This window comes from Psammomys obesus, unplaced genomic scaffold (assembly GCF_907164565.1).
Source record: "Psammomys obesus unplaced genomic scaffold, mPsaObe1.curated_primary_1811, whole genome shotgun sequence".
Lineage (NCBI taxonomy): Eukaryota > Metazoa > Chordata > Mammalia > Rodentia > Muridae > Psammomys > Psammomys obesus.
Window position 1 is genome coordinate 2,954,517 of NW_026594354.1, and position 15,233 is coordinate 2,969,749.

Consider the following 15,233-nt stretch of genomic DNA (forward strand, 5'->3'; position numbering starts at 1 on the left):
AAATAAATAAATAAATAAATAAATAAATAAATAAATAAATAAATAAAAGCAAAAAAGCACACAAACACACTATGGCCACCAGTTCTACAATAAAAGGAAGTAACAATCATTGGTCACTAATATCTATCAATATCAGTAGACTCAAATCTCCAATAAAAAAAGACACAGACTAAGAAAGTGTTTATGGAAACAGGAGCCAACATTCTGCTGCATTCAAGAAACACATCTCTGAAACAAAGATAAACACTACCTCAGAGTAAAGAGCTGGAAAAGGTTTTCCAAGCAAATGGACCCAAGAAACAAGCTGTAGTAGCCATGCTAATATCCAATAAAATAGATTTTCAAGCAAAATTAATAAAAAGAAATAGTGAGGAACAATTCTTCCTCATCAAAGGAAAAACCAGTTATGAAGACATCACAAACCTGAACATCTGTGCCCCAAATACAAAGGCCCCTGCATTTGTCAAAGATACATTATTAAAGCTTAAATCACACTTTGATGACAACACAGTAATAATGGGAAGCTTTTTATTAAGTGTATATGAACATAAATGTTATTTATTTATGTTTTCACTTTTTAAAATTAATTTCTAATTTTATAAATTACAGTTTATTCACTTTGTATCTCAGCTGTAGCTCATTCACTTCCAATCCCACTTTCCCTCCCTTATTTCCTCCCATGCCCCTCTTTAATTCCACTCTTAGGGAAGGTCCTCCTCCCCTTCCATCTGATCCTGGCTTATCAGGTCTCATCAGGACTGGCTGCAATGTCCTCCTCTGTGGCCTGGCAAGGCTGCTCTTCCCTCGGAGCAGGGGGTGGGGGTGGTCAAAGAGCCAGCCACTGTGTTCATGTCAGAGACAGTTCCTACTCCCATTACTAGGGAACTTACTTGGAGACTGAGCTGCCTTGTGTTACAACTGTACAGGGGGTCTAGGGGACCTAGGAGTTCTAGTTTCATGGTTCTTGGTTGGAGTATCAGTCCAGGAAAACACCCCTGAGTCCAGAATATTTTGATCTGTTGCTCACCTTGTGGAGGTCCTGTCCCATCCAGGTCTTCTTGCATAAGATTCCCTGCTCTCTGCCCAAAGTTTGGCTATGAGTCTCAGCATCTCTTTCTTTACTTTGCTGAATAAAGTCTTTCAACTGCCCCTGTGGTGGACTCCTATCCTGTTGCCTGTTTTCTACTTCTTCAAATGTCTACCCCCTTTGCCTTTCTGCATGAAGATTGATCATCTTACTCAGGGTCCTCCTCCTTGCTTAGCTTCTTTAGGTGTACAGATTTTAGAATGTTTATCCTGTATTATATGTCTAATATCCACTTATAAGTGAGCATATATCATGTGTGTCTTTCTGCTCCTGAGATACCTCACTCAAGATGATCTCTTTCTATTCCCCACTATTTCACTACAAGTTTCATGATTTCCCTGTTTGTAATTCAAATAAATCAGTAGCCCTTCTGTATACAATAGACAAAATGGCTGAGAGAGAAATGAAGGAAACAACACCTTTCACAATAGCCACTAATAATATAAAGTACCTTGGTGTGACTCTAACCAAGCAAGTGAAAGAGCAGTTCGAAAAAAAACTTCAAGTCTCTGAAGAAAGAAATAGAAGAAGATATCAGAAGATGGAAAGGTCTCCTGTGCTCATGAATCGGTAAGATTAACATAGTGAAAATGACTATCCTGTAAAAAACAACCTAAAGATTCAATGAAATTCTTATCAAAATACCAACACAATTCTTTACATACATTGAAAGAACAATTCTCAATTTCATATGGAAAAACAAAAACCCCAGAATTGCTAAAACAATTCTGCACAACAACATATAGTCTGGAGGTATCACCATCCCTCATCTCAAGCTGTACTATAAAGCAACAGTAATAAAAACTGCATGGAACTGGCATAGAAATATAATGGTGGATCAATGGAATTGAATAGAAGACACAGAAATATACCCACACACCTACAGATACTTGCTTTTTGACAAAAAAGACAAAACCATACAATGGAAAAAAGACAGCATTTTCAACAAATATTGCTAGTGTAACTGGATGTCTGCATGTAGAAAAATGGAAATAAATCCATATTTATCAGCCTGAACAAAATTAAAGTCCAAGTACATCAAAGACCTCGACAACAACAACAACAACAACAAAAAAAAAAAAAAAAAAAACACTAAAACTGTTCGAAAAAAAAAAAAGTGGGGAAGAGCCTTGATCTCATTGGCAGAAGAGAGAACTTCCTGAACATAACAGCAACAGCACAGACTCTAAGATCAGTAATCAATAAATGGAACCTCATGAAACTAAAATTTTCTGGAAAGCAAAGGACACTGTCATCAGAACAAAATGACATCCTAGGGACTGGGAAAGGATCTTCACCAACCCTGTGTCTGGTAGGAGGCTAATATCCAGAATACATAAAGAATGCAGTAAGTTAAACAGCAAAAAAAAAAAAAAAAAAAAATCAAGTAAGACAATTAAAAAATGGGGAATGGAGCTAAACAGAGAACTCACAATAGAGGAATATAGAATCCTCAGAGAAACAGAAATCCTCAGAGTCCTTAGTCATCAGGAAAATGGAAATCAAAATGACCCTGAGATTTCACCTTACACCCATCAGAATGGCTAAGATCAAAAACTCAAGTGACAACATATGCTGGAGAGGATGTGGCAAAAGGAGAACCCTCCTCCATTGCTGGTAGGAATGTAAAGTTGTACTACCATTTTCAAAATCAGTCTGGCATTTTCTGAGACAATTAGGAATAGTGCTTCCTCAAGATCCAGCTATACCACTCCTAGGCATATATCCAAATATGCTCAAGTACACAACAACGACAATAGTTTAACCATGATTGTAGCAGCTTTATTTGTAATAGCCAGAACCTGGAAACAACCCAGTTGTCCATCAATGGAGGAATGGATACAGAAATCGTGGTACATTTACACAATGGAATACTACTCAGCTCTTAAAAACAAGGAAATCATGAAATTTGCAGGCAAATAGTGGGAACTAGAAAAGATCATCCTGACTGAGGTATCCCAGAAGCAGAAAGACACAAAGGGTGTATACTCACTTATAAGTGGATACTAGACCTATAAGATAGTATAAATATACTAAAATCTGTACACCTAAAGAAGCTAAATAAGAAGGAGGACCCGGGGGAAGATGATCAATCCTCACTTAGAAAGACAAATGGGATGAACATTGGAAGTAGGAGAAAACAAGAAACAGGACAGAGACCTACCACAGAGGGCCTCTGAAAGACTCTACCTAGCAGTGTATCAAAGCAGATGTTGAGACTCATAACCAAACCTTAGGCAGAGTACAGGGAATCATATGAAAGAAGGGGAAGTTAGTAAGACCTGGAGAGGACTGGAGTGCCATAAGATCCCAGGGGTCTTTTCTGAGACTGTTTCTCGAACCAAGAACCATGCATGGATATAACCTAGAACTCCTGCTCAGACATAGCCCATGGCAGGTCAGTATTCAAGTGGGCACCCTAGTAAGGGGAACAGGGATTTTTACTTACATGAACTCATTGGCTGGCTCTTTATCCCCTCCCTGCAGAGGGAAAAGCAGTCTTGCTAGGCCACAGAGGAGGACATTGCATCCAGTCCTTATGAGACCTAATAAACTTGGGTCAGATGGAAGGGAAGGAGAACCTCCTCTATCAGTGGACTTAGAGAGGAGCAGGGAGGAGATGAAGGAGGGAGGTTGGGATTGGGAGGGAATACGTTAGGAGGCTACAGCTAGGATACAAAGTAAATAACCTGTAAGTAATATAAAAAATGAGCATTTAATTTAAAAATGTGTTTACAAAAGAAAGAAAAAACACATGGTGATCTCCTTAGATGCTGAAAAAGCATTTGACAAAATCTAACACCCTTTCATATTTAAAGTCTTGGAGAGATCAGGGATACAAGGCACATTCTTAAACATAGTAAAAGCAACATACAGAAAGCATATAGCCAGCATAAATTAAAGAGAAAGGAACTTAAAATAAATTCCATTGAAATTAGGGACAGGCAAGGCTGTCAACTCTCATCGTATCTCTTCAATATAGCACTTTAAGTCCTAGTTAGGGCCATAAGACAACTAAAGGATATCAAGCAGATACAAATCTGAAAGGAAGAAATCAAAGTATTAGTATTTGTGGATAATATGATAATCTATATTAGTAAAACCCAAAATTCTACCAAGGAAATCTTACAGCTGATAAACAACTTCAGCAACGTGGCTGGCTACAAAGTAACTAAAAAAAATCAGTTGCCTTCATGTATTCAAAAGACATATGGGTTGAGAAAGAAATTAGGGAAATAAGACCCTTAACAATAGCCACAAATAACATAAAGTATCTTGGTGTAACTCTAACCACGCAAGAGAAAGACCTTTATGGTAAAAATAAATTCTAGTTTCTATGAAAAGAAATTGAAGAATATACCAGCAGATGTAAAGATCTCCCATGCTCATGGAGCTGTAGAATTAATATAGTGAAAATGGCTATCCTACCAAAAGCAATCTACAGATTCAGTGCAATTCCCTCAAATTACCAACACCATTTTTTAATAGAACTTGAAACAACAATTCTCATTTTCCTATGGAAAAACAAAAAAAGCCATCATAGCTAAAACCATCCTGTAAAAAAGAAGATCTTCTGGAGATATCTCTATATCATATCTCAAGGTGTACAATAGAGCAACAGTAAATAATGGGGGAGGCATTGTACTGGTATATACAAAAAATGGTGGATCAATTGAATTGAAGTAAAGACCCAGAAATAAACCTCCACACCTACAGAAACTTAATTTTTGACAAGAAGCCAAAACCATACAATGGAAAAAAGATAGTGTCTTCAACAAATGGTGTTGGTCTTACTGGATGTCTACATATAGAAAAATGGAAATAAATCCATATTTATCAACCTGCACAAAAGTGGATCAAATACCTCACCATGAAACCAGACACACTAAACCTGTTAAAAGAAAAAGTAGGAAGAGCCTTGAACTCCTTGGCACAGGAGACAACATCTGAACAGAACACCAACAGCTTAGGCACTAACCTCAACAATCAATGAATGAGAATTTATGAAACTGAAAAGTTTCTGTAAAGCAAAGGACACTGTCAACCGAAGAAAATGACAGCCTAAAGACTGGGAAAATATTTTCACCAATCTTACGTTTGACAGAGGACAAACATCCAGAATATATAAAGAACTGTAGAAATTAAAAATCAACAACAAAATAATCCAGTTTTAAAAATGGGGTACAGTGCTAAACAGAGAATTCTCAACTAGGATTATCAAATGTTGAATAAACATTTAAATAAATGCTCACTGCTCGTAGTCATCAGGAAAATGAGAATTAAAATAACTCTCAGAAGCTATCTTGAACCCATCAGAATGGTTAAGTGAAAACCCAAGTAAAAACAGATGCTGGAGCGGATGTGGAGAAAGGGGAACCCTCCTCCATTGCTGGTGGGAATATAAACTGGTACAACCACTTTGGAAATCAATCTGGCACTTTCTCAGACAATTAGGAATAGTGCTTTGTCAAGACTCAGTTACACTACTCCTGGGCATATATCTGAAATATGTTCAACCATACACTAAGGATATTTGCTCACCTGTGTTCAGAACAGCTTTATTCATAACAGGCAGAATCTGTAAACAACCTAGATGTCCCTCAACAAAAGAACTGATACAGAAATTGTGGTACATTTACACAATGGAACACTACTCAGCTACAGGAAATCCATAACCTCTCCCAGCATGCATCATCCATTTAATTTTTGATCTTAGCCATTCTGATGGGTGAAAGGTGGAATCTCAGGGTCGTTTTGATTTGCATTTCCCTGATGACTAAGGAAGCTGAGCATTTCTTTCAGTGTTTCTCTGCCTTTTGATATTCCTTTGTTGAGAATTCTCTGTTTAGCTCTCTACCCTATTTTTTAATTAGATTAGTTGATTTGTTGGTGTTTAACTTCTTCAGTGCTTTATATATTCTGGATATTAGCCCTCTGTACTATGTAAGGTTGGTGAAGATCCTTTCCCAGTCTGTAGGCTCTCATTTTGTTCTGATGACAGTGTCCTTTGCTTTTCAGTTTCACGAGGTCCCATTTATTGATCATTGATCTTAGTGCCTGTGCTGTTGGTGTTCTGTCCAAGAAGTTTTCTCCTGTGCTAATGAGGTCAAGGCTCTTCCCCAAGTTTTCTTCTAACAGTTTTAATGTGTCTGGTTTTACATTGAGGTCTTTGATCCACTTGGATTTCAGTTTTGTGCAGGGTGATAAGTATGGATCTATTTGCATTTTTCTACATCTAGACATCCAGTTACACCAGCACCATTTGTTGAAGGTGCTATCTTTTTTTTTTCCATCCATGGTTGGGGGTAATATTACCTTGTATAAGTACTTTGGAAATCACTCTGTCTCTTTCTCAAAAAATATTCAAACTTTGGGCAGAGTGCAGGAAACCTTACAAAAGAAGAAGGAGATTGAAAGACTTGGAGGGGACAGGAACTCTACAAGGATACCAACAGAGCCAAACTACCTGGGCCTAGGGGGTCCTGCAAAAATTAATAATCAAATCAAAGACCATGCATGGAGAGGGCCTATACACCCTGCTCAGATGATGGCCATAGGCTGCACAGTTTCCAAGTGGGTTCCGTAGTAATGGGAACAGGTGCTGTCTCTGACATGAACTCAGTTGCTTACTTTGTTTACCTTTATTTGGGAGGTGCAGCCTTGCCAGGACACAGAGGAAGATGATGCAACTAGCCCTGGTGAGACTTAATAGGCTAGTGTCAGATAGAAAGTGAGGAAGTCTTCCCCTATCAGAGGACTAGGGAAAGGGCATAGAGCAAGAAGAGGGAAGGTGGTTTGTACTAGGAGAAGACAAAGGAATAGCTACAGCGGTGATACAAAGTGAATAAGTTCTAATAAATATATAAATTAATTAATTAAAGAAAATAAAAATCCAAGGAAATCATGAAATTTTCAGACAAATGGTGGAAACTGGAAAAGATCAATCTGAGTGAGGTAACCCAGAAACAGACAGACATGCATTGTATATACTCACTTATAAGTGGATATTAGACACATAATATAGGATAATCATACTAAAATCTGTACAACTAAAGAAGCTAAACAACAAGGGGAACCCTAGGGAAGATGCTTGATCCTCATTGAGAATGGCAAACAGGATAGACATTGAAAGTGGTTAAAGAGAGGAAACAGGACTGGAGCCTACCACAGATGTCCTCTAAAAGACTCCACCCAGCAAGGGATCAAAACAGATGTAGAGACTCATAGCCAAACTTTGGACAGAACATAGGGAGTCTCATGGAAGAAGGAGGACACAGAAAGACCTGTAGGGGACAGGAGCTCCATAGGAGCCCAACAAAGCCAAAAATTCTGGGCCCAGAGGTAGCCTGCAGAGACTTATGAATCAACCAAGAAGCATGCATGGAGAGGACTTATACCCACTGGTCAGTTGTAGCCCATAGGCAGCTCAGTCTCCGTATGGATTCCCTAGTACGTGACACAGGGGCAGACTCTTACATGAACTTGATTTCCTGGTCTTTAATCACCCCTGACATGATGGCTTTACTAGGCCATAGAGGAAGATGATCCAGCTAGTTCTGGTGAAACCTGATAAGCTAGGTTCATACAGTAGGGGAGGAAGATTTTTCCTATCAGTGCACTAGGGAAGATGGATAGAAGAGGAAGAAAGGGTGAGACTGGGAGGAGATGAGGGAGGGAGCTACAACCGGGATTCCAAATGAATAAAGTCTTAAAAATAACAACAATAATTAAAAATCTTTAGAAAGTTCTTTCCCAGACCTATGTCATATAGATACTGTCTCTTTTCCCCTAAAAGTTTCTGTTTTTCAAATTTTATATTCAGATCTATGATTCATTTGCAGTTAGATTTTGTGCAGGGTGACAGATATGGATATAATTTCATTCTCTACATGTGGATACCAAGTTTTCCCAGCACCATTTGTTATGGATGCTTTCTTTCTTTCTTTCTGATTATGTTTTTAACATTTTGTCAAATATTAGGTAACTGAAGGTATGTCCATTTATATATACGTCTTCAACCTTGTTCCATTGAACTACACACATCTTTTTGTACAAGTATTATATATATATATATATTTTTTTTTTTCATTACTGTGGATCCTTAATATATCTTAAGATATGGAATTATAAATTCTCTAGAACTGGATTTTTTCCCTCTGGATTGTTTAGGCTACCTGGGGTCTTTTGTGGTTTCATGTGAATATAAGGTTGCTTTTTCTAATTCTGTAAAGAATGAGTAGGTGATTTTGATTGAAATTGCATTGAACCTGCAAATAGCATTTGCTAACTATTCAGTTTCACAAATACTAATTCTACCAATTTTTGAGCATGGGGTGCATTTCTATTTTCTAGAGTCTTTTTCTCTTCTTCTGCCAGTGTTTGAAGATTTCATTGTAGAACTCATTCACTTCTTTTTTTTTTTTTTTTTTTTTTTTTTTAAGATTCATTCCTACGTATTTGTAGGTTATTTTGAATTGGAATGTGTCCATGATTTCCTTCTCTGATTTTTTGTTGTTGTTTTATAGAAAAGCTTTTGATTTGTACAGGCTGATTTTAATGTCTCATTGATGAATTTGCTTATAATTTCTAAAATTTTCTGGTAAAATTTTTGAGATCTCTTTTATATAGTGTCATATCTCTTGCAAATAGGAATAATATGACTTCTTTATATTTTGTATCCCATTAATTTCTTTCTCTTTCCTTATTGTACTGGTACTTTGAGCACAGAATTGAAAAAAAAAAGTGAAGTTAGTGAACATCTCTATCTCATTTCTGACTTCACTGGGATTTCTTAGAGCTTCTCTCCATTTAGGGTGATATTGTCTGTTGACTTCTCATATGTAGCTTTTATTATGTTGAGTCATGATTCCTCCAGCCCTATATTCTACAGGACTTTTATTATGAATGCATGTTGAATTTTGTCAAAGGCTTTTTTTAATCTTCTGAGAAGATCATACATTTTTTTTCTATAAGTACATGAACGTACTTACAAAAAAATTTACACTTATTGACCAGTGTATATTGAGCTAGATCTGCATATAAGGGATGAAGTCAATTTGGTCATGGTGGATAATCATTTCAATATGTTCGAATTCTGTTTGCAAAATTTTTATTGAGTAATTTTGACCCGTAGTTTTTACTAAATACATATATAATAAAAAACTGAGCCCTTGGGTGAGAACTCTCTTTTAAGTTGCTGGAAACATGGAGATATGAAGTAATAGAATATTAGCCTGGAGTTTTTCCAAGTGAGAAGGGGGTTTCCCTGTGCTGGTGGGGTTGAGTGGAAGGACGGCAGATGGGGTTTCCCAGCTTGGGCAGGGGTAAGCAGGGGTTTCATCACAACGATGTAGAATGGAATTCTATTCAGCTCTAAAGAAAAATAAAGTCATTAAGTTTGAAGGTAAATGTATGATTTACTCTTTAACCCATTCATCCTTCAATTATGAGTTAGTTAATCTCCATGAGTTTATGTATTCTCTAGAGATTTATTTTTTTTTCAATTTTAAGTGTTATTAACTTGTGGTAACATAGGATACAAGAAGTTATTTCAATCTTTATGGATTTGTGAAGATTTGTTTTGTGTCCCAGAGTATGCTCTCTTTGGGGGAATGGTCCCATGTGCTGCAGGGTAGAATGTGTGTTCTTTGGTGTTTAGTCAGAATACTATTTCAATATCTGCTAAGTCCATTGTATGATGTCAATTAATTCTGATGTTTCTAAGATAATTTTTTGGTCTAGATGACTTATCTATTTTAGAAAATGGAGTATTAAAATCACCTATTAATGGGTTGATGCTAATTTGTGTGTCCCCCACACTGGAAAAATTTTTATTGAGACCCTACCAGTTGCACAAATTGCTTCTGGCATTAAGCACCTTCCTCCTTGGTGATGCAGTCTTTTTTGAGTGGTCTCATAAATGCTTTCTTCTCCTCCATGATCTTGAAACAACCATGGCCAAACTTGGAGGTGGTATTGATGAACTTCAGGTCAATATTCTACAAAGCTCACAGTTTGGTCTGCACCAGCAAGGACTTGCTAAGAGTTAGCACTCTCGTCTTGGTTCCCACCACGCAACTTTTGAGGATAACAAATTCACTAGTCACATCACCATAATGGACAATGCCACCCAGTGGGTTGATGCTCTTGTCAGACAGGTCATAGTCAGTAGATGCATTGTTCTTGATCAGCTTACCATCCTTGATAAGGTAACCATGACCAATCTTGTAAATATTGTTAATCTCTGTTCGATGATGATAGCCTTTTGCCCAGATTGAGCCACAGAGAAGTCCACATGGGCAGGGTGCCAGGCTCCAATACAGGCAGCCTTACACAGCCTTCTGTGGGTCTTGTGGGGCACTTTCTTTGTGTGCTAACGACTGGTCACCTCTTTGTATGCTTTGTCTTTTGTCACCCCAATAACATCAATCATCTCATCCTTTCCAAACACCTGGTTTACAGGAATCTGCTGCTCCAGTCTCTCTCAGGCCCAGTATAGCTTCTTAGCTGCAGTGCCCCATTGACTTGGATCTCCATCAAGTGTACCTTCTTCTGGCACAGAGAAAGTAGACGCATCTGAGTGTGGGCAATTATATGGAAGACTTGATAGTATTTCATCATGTTCTTGAAGTTCTTCTCCAGCTGTTTCTTGCCCATGTCATCTTGGCCATTTCTTACAGTATTTGGTAAAAAAAAAAAAAAAAAAAACTTCTTAGATTTGTTCCAGTTCGTATAGAAACAACATTTACATTCATCACTGATGTGCTCAGTCTTGAAGGTCCGAAGTCCTCGTGAGGTTTCTAGGCATCCCACAATGCCAGCAATCATCATGGGTGGGGTTTCCACAATGGTTACAGCCTCCCCTGCTTCTTTCTTTTTCACCTTAGATGCTGGCCTGTCAACTTTCCGGACGATGTGGGTCATGCCAACCTTGTAGCCTAAAAAGGCTGTTAGGTGGACAGGCTTGGAAGGGTCATCCTTGGGGAAGCTCTTCACTTTATCATGATGCCAGCTATTTTGCTTCCCAAGCAAGAAGCTCAAGGACCCATTCCTGGGGGCAGATAATTTCCTGTGTGACATTTCGCAGTCACATGCCACTGATAGAGGGCTAATCTGTATGTTTAAACCCAGTATTCTGTTTTGTTTGTTTGTTTGTTTTTAAATTGGTAACCCAGAGTTTGGTGCATATGCGTTTAAGATAGTAGTTAATCTTCTTGATCAACTGTTACCTTGATTAGAATGAAGTCTTCATCTTATCTCTTCTAAGTTTTAGTTTGAAGTCTATTTTGCCAGGTCTTAAGAGAGCATTACTTGTTTGCTTCCTATTACATCTAAGAGGACTACTTTTTCTGTCCTTTTACTGTAAGGCTACAATGCTCTTTTTAAACAGCATATGGATGCATTTTGTTTCTGCTGTTGTTGTTTGATTTTGTTGTTGTTGTTTGTTTGTTTTTTAGTTTTGGTTTTGCTTTTTTGAGAGCATTTTGTTTCTTGATCCATTCAGTCAGTCGATGTCTTTTGATAGGAGAACTGAGTTCATTGATATTTAAATTTATTATTGAACTGTGGCTGTTTATTTTTGTCATCATGCTGTTGAATTTCGGTGTTGTTTATTTTCTCAGGGATATTTTATATTTCAGTAAGTATGACTTAGTATTTCTTTCAACAGCCTTTCTGGTGTGTCCAGTCTTCTCTTTAGAATGAAATAATTCTTGTATTTTCTTTAGTTTTGGTTTGCAGTGTATAAATATTTTAGGTTGTTTATTTTGTGGAAAGCTTTTCTTCTTCCTTGATTATGGCAGATAGTTTTACTGGGCATGTTAGTCTATATTAGCTGATATAGCTTTTTAGGGCTTATAAATACATTTCTCCTAAATCTTTTTACTTTCTATTTTTTTCTTTGAGAAATCACCTGTTATTTATGATTGTTGTTTTAAATTATGTGTCCTGGGGTTGATTTAGGTAATTCTTATTGGAGAATATTTTTACAGAGCTAGCAAGTTTTAAAGAAAGGTACTGGCTTGATATTTCAAATCATGTTATTTTTTTTAACTGTGAGACCCTGGAAGTTGGACTTCTTTTTTAAATTCTATGTCTGAGATACATAGAGCTATTGAGCTGGAGGTGAAGATGTTCAAGCTAGTGGGACCTAAACTTTGGAAATAGCTTTGGTGGAGTGAAATCAGAATTAGGTAGAGAGGACTGCCCTGGTATAACAGATGTGTTTCTTGGTCCAAGCCTAGAGTGTGCTGGCATAATTGTATGGGTAGAAAAATTGTATTTGAAATAGGGCAGGGAAAGGGGTCATCCCATGAGTTGTGCATCAATTGGGAGAGTCCTAGGTTGATTCTAAATATTATTTGTTATATAGTCATACTAGGTCATGGTATTGTGTGTGGTACTAGTAATACATCTGGTGGGTTATAGAGAAGGATAAGTCAGGGATACTTACCTAGCTAGGTCATGAAAAACTAATCAGGAAACTTGGCTGAGTAAAATGGTTGGAAGGAGAGCAGAATGGAAATTCTTGATAGTAAAGAGAGTATAAATGAAATTTAAAAATCATCCAAACAGTTTTACCAAAACAAGTGATTGGAGTTGGTTAAGTTTTGATACATAAAATGAGTGTTTAAAAGAAAAACATGAGTTAAGTATATAACTGAGGGTCTAATATTAAATTGATTAATGACTTTGATATAGATACTTTCTGCTAAGAAATAGAGGTAATACTGAAAATATGTCTTGGATCCTAGTTAAAGGAATTCCCCTTATATGCCCATAGTTATTGAATTTTTCAGGCTGAATCAGTAAAACAAAATCCTTACCATGTTGAAGAAAAAGCTCTTAACTTATACTCAATGCTGTTAGGAAATATCTTCATCATAAATTATTATGAACTAAATAGAAGGCACTGTTTCATACTATGTACTAACTGCTAGACTAAATGATTTTAAGGTACAGAGAAAATGATAATTCTCACAACATTGTTGGAAGATAAGTGTAACAATATCAGTGAGAGATAGAAGAGAATTTGGCCAGATAGTTCAACAGGACTTGGCTATGAAGAAACAAAGACAGGCCTAGGAAGCATCAACTCTTAGAAAACTCTTAGTGTTTTCAACAAAGAAATTTTCAAAAACAGAATTCAGGTTCAAGAAAAAGATCAGCAACCTTTGGAGGTGGTAGTAAAGTAGAAATGCCATGCAAAACTTGGGGCATGTAGCACAGAGAGTACAGATGAAAAGACGATGTTCTTTCTCCCAATAGCTTGATGTTAAAATAGGAATAAAAGGTGACCCAATTAGAAGTGTCCTCAAGTCAGCATAAATGATTTCTAAGAAAGGCGTGACCTGAAAATTCATTGGCTCATATAAAATAATCAGAAAGACTTACAATCCTTATTTCATAATCTCATACTGTATGCATGTACTGAATTCTCACTTACCCCTAAAAAACAGACAAATATCGTCACTCAATAAATCAAATACTAATTTCAGCAATAAACATTATCAACATATAATGCTATTTTGCTTTTTAAAATCACTATTTTAAATATGCAGGATTTCCCATTGTAGGATTCAGCTATTGGAAAAAATCATAAGTAAAGATAAGGTATTTTATAATTTTAAGTGTATATTGCTTGAAATCTGGCTTGACCTACTATTAATCAAACTTGCATTTTTAGCTCTATTTTAAGTTAATATTGGAATTTTTCTGGGAAAGCACCATATAATTAGGTTACTTTATGTTCATGTAATCTGTTTCCATAATTGTTTGTGCTTTTCTTCCACTGAGGAGAATATATCTAAGATTATAACCTCTACTGTAGCCACAAATTTAAATTGTACCTAAGGAGTTGGCTTGATTTGTAGAAAGCTTGCAAAGTAAACAAAAGTCATGTAGTACATTAAGGAATAAGGTCTACTAAATCCAAGTTCCATTTTAGAAAAAATAGAACATGATAAACTTTCTCCTACAATGAAATATTTGGATTCATATTGCCCCTTTAAAGTGTTACATATTCATATTACTCATGGAGTCGGTTAGTGATTTCTTTGTCTACCTTTCTTTTCAAGTATGTTTACTTATCCCAAATAGAAGATGATTGTGTTCTTTATGAAAGCGTAAGGTTAGACCGGGATACTCTCAAGGAAGATTTATGATCCCACAGAGTATTTTACCACTATCATTAAAAATGAGTGCTGAAATAAAGTGATTTCAATTACACAGTGAAAGCATTGTTCCATTTCAAAGGCTGGCTATAGAGGTGATCCAAGATGGCTGCGACCAGGGCACACTATATCTGAGGGGCAGAGGATTTAAAACTCCAAAATTGGTGAGTAGAGAGTAGCTGAAGCCAGAACATCAACAATGAGGCTTCCTGGGAAAGAGGGGACAACCTGTGAGCTGGGACAATTTGGATCCAGATCACCCGTGAATGACTCCAGGGTCTGAGAGTGGTGAATAGTCAAAGTCCCTGCACTTCCACTTGCCCCAAGCACAGGCCTCCCTCCTCAACAGAGGTGGTAGTGGTTGCCCCAAGCAGAAGCCTCTGTGCTAGGTGACTGAGATGGCAGAGGCTACTTACCCAAGTACGGGATTCCCTGCCCAGTGGCCAAACAGCAGACACCGCTGAGCTGACTGATCTCCAACACTTTCACTTGCCCCTGAAGGCCCAAATCTGAGAGTAGAGAACAGGGGGAAGCCTGTGTTTTCAGCATAGACCCACAAGCAAGGGACTGCACCTTCAAATGAGTACCTGCAGAGACCCAGATCCAGGATCCTTCTACTCTAGGAGCCAGACATCAGATTCCTCCCACCCACAGCCCCACTGTGGGCAACATAGGGATCCTTGGCCTAGCATTATCAACAATGAAACCCCTATTTTGCTGGTCCAAATCCAGGCAAAAAATTCTGGAGCCAAGAAGGTGCAACCCAGACAGATCTGAATACCTGGAGGAGAGTACTACAGGACTGTGGGCCACTGAGACTTTTGGGGCACTTTCACGTGCATATTGCACCTGAAATGGCACCAGCACTGCTACCTGCGCTTATGCTCCACCCTTCCAGGCATCTACACGTTCTAGCACCCTATCCTTTAAGGCACACTTCCATGCACAGTCCCAAGCTTGTGCACATGTGCCTT

General features: G+C 37.5%; 1 pseudogene; it reads right to left on the minus strand.

The window, feature by feature from the left end:
- Positions 1-9,957: 9,957 nt before the first annotated feature.
- On the minus strand, positions 9,958-11,167 carry LOC129685227 (60S ribosomal protein L3-like; annotated as a pseudogene).
- Between the last annotated feature and the right edge of the window lie 4,066 nt (positions 11,168-15,233).